This window comes from Priapulus caudatus, unplaced genomic scaffold (genome assembly GCF_000485595.1).
Source record: "Priapulus caudatus unplaced genomic scaffold, Priapulus_caudatus-5.0.1 Scaffold1800, whole genome shotgun sequence".
In the NCBI taxonomy this organism is placed as follows: Eukaryota; Metazoa; Priapulida; class Priapulimorpha; order Priapulimorphida; family Priapulidae; genus Priapulus; species Priapulus caudatus.
The window spans coordinates 42724-44964 of record NW_014578861.1 but is presented as its reverse complement, the minus strand read 5'-3'; the positions used below and the strand labels follow the sequence as shown (position 1 = coordinate 44964).

At 39.9% G+C, this 2241-nt stretch overlaps 1 protein-coding gene across 1 annotated transcript in view; it reads left to right on the top strand.

Annotated features, from left to right (window-relative positions):
• The window catches only part of LOC106817625 (mitochondrial-processing peptidase subunit beta-like), a 12572-nt gene that overhangs the window by 7167 nt on the left and 3164 nt on the right, over window positions 1-2241 (top strand). The gene's annotated exons all lie outside the window — the stretch shown is intronic.

Genomic DNA, 2241 nt, shown 5'->3' with positions numbered 1-2241 from the left:
CCATTTTTTTACATTAAAAGTAAGAACTAAATATATCCTCAAACTGATAAAAATGTTTTTACGTTGGTTAAATTTGCAAAAATCTAGACGATTTGGTAATTTCTGTTGTCTAACACTATTCCCCCAGTACTGTTCAGATACTGGCGTCTCTCTGTTTTTCACCGGCAAATTAGGGCATATAAAGAAGGTATATAAGCATAAAAAGTAAACAGAAACACTAATGGTATTTTCATACATTTTATTTTGTACAAATAACACACAAATGTACTACTTGATGGTGCTAGAAATTCGTGACGTAATCACTTTAATGATAAATGAGATGATTGTGTGTGAGGCTAGAAATTTATTATAATTGTCATTGACATTATTTAATTGTTGCTGAAGATTATTATATACAAATTATAAATATCTAGTAATTCTGCAGTGGAATTGCAAGAAATGCATTGGCATTGCGGGGAAGTTGGAGTGTTTGTAATTGTTATCGTTATTTCTTTGTTGCTAGGTCCGGTCGATCAGCTGCCACCATACGATGTCGTGAGAGCTGGCATGCGAGCGTAGCTGTCACAAGCCTCTGTAGATCACGTCTGCCATGGTTGCGATTGTTGGCTGTTGGTGAAATGTTTGCTTGCATGCCTCAACCCAGGACACGCCGTTGAGGCACCAATATATCCCGCGTAGAATTGGGAATGCTATGAGTTTGGATTTGTCGTTTCTGTACAGACACTGTTGTATCATGGTGTATATTAAGAGTAATTGTTATGATGCATAATAAATGACTAAATTAATGTATATTAGTGAATGATTGTGTTTTCATTTATTTGAATGTTTTTTTCATGTGTAAGACCACACATTAAAAGCGTCAACATGGTGCTTTAAATTTTGAGTTTATATTTTTGGACGTCGGCTACAAATGTGTTATAAAGCATGCACGCATGTGCTAAATACGTGAAAATATACAATTGTCAACTTCACTTGTCAGCAATAATGTCTTTTACAATCATTATAGAAAGCTACCTAACAGTTTCCCACGATTCGATTCTTAGACTGCCCCATTTTCGTTGTGGCAAACTAATTTTCCTTGCTCGATTCCGTGTTACAACCATCATAAACGTTTTTACCAATGATGGCGCCACTAGTCCTATCGCCACGGTAACGTGATGTTCTAATATGGCTTCCTTATATACAAATTAAATATATAAAAACAATAATTACACTAAATAAATACATGCATTGTCAAACTCGACTCTGGTCTTTCCCGTTCCTATCTCCTTTGCCCTTTCGTGACCTTGCCACCTATACATAGGCTCTACCCTCTGCTTCCCTCACGTACTCCATGTAGATACATCCATGTAGTCATACCTCCGTGTATATTATATGCTAGATACAATAATGTAACCCAACGAGACTAGTTTGATTACCCTTGGGTCGCCCTACTCTTGTTGAGTTACATTTTTGTATCTAATTATATGCTAAGTGGCTAGGTCAACTGGGTATGATCAGTACTATATACACAAACACGCGCACAACTCTATTTACATATCATATCTCAAACACGACATGTAGCGAGTGTATCATATCGTAAATGCTGGAGTTAGTAGATGTATAGATATACGAGGAATGGCAGCATAAAGCTGGGGTTTACACTACCAACTTTGTGTTGGCGAATTGGCAAATTGGATCAACTTTCCAACTGTACAACTAAACCGACAATCGGCAGTGTAAACACAAAAGTTGCACGACCAACCGATCGATAGCAACTAATTGTGAGATTAGAACATTGGAAGTTAGGAAAGTTGGTCCAACTCGCTAATTCGCCTACATAAAGTCGGTAGTGAAAACCCTTCATAACACAGCCGCCATGTTCCTTGGCCACGTTATATTTAGGCTATTCAAGCTGCTACTCATTAAAGCAGGGGTTCTTAACCTGTGGTACATGGACCCCTATGGGGTCCGTGGATAAGCATGTAGCCAGAGGTAAATTTTGTAGGAGGCAAATGTTGTGAGTTAAAGAACAAGGCGCGAAGCGAGCCAATAGGGCGTGGGGTATGGGGCCCGCTTAATTGTTTTTTGGAGAAATTTTGTAGGAGGCATTTGCCTCCTATTGCCTAATGGTAGCTACGGCCCTGTCCGTGGATGGGCTTCAGGGGGTCCGTGGATGGGCTTCAGGGGTCCGTGGATAGGCTTCAGGGGGTCCGTGGATGGGCTTCAGGGGGTCCGTGGATGGGCTTCAGGGGTCCGTGG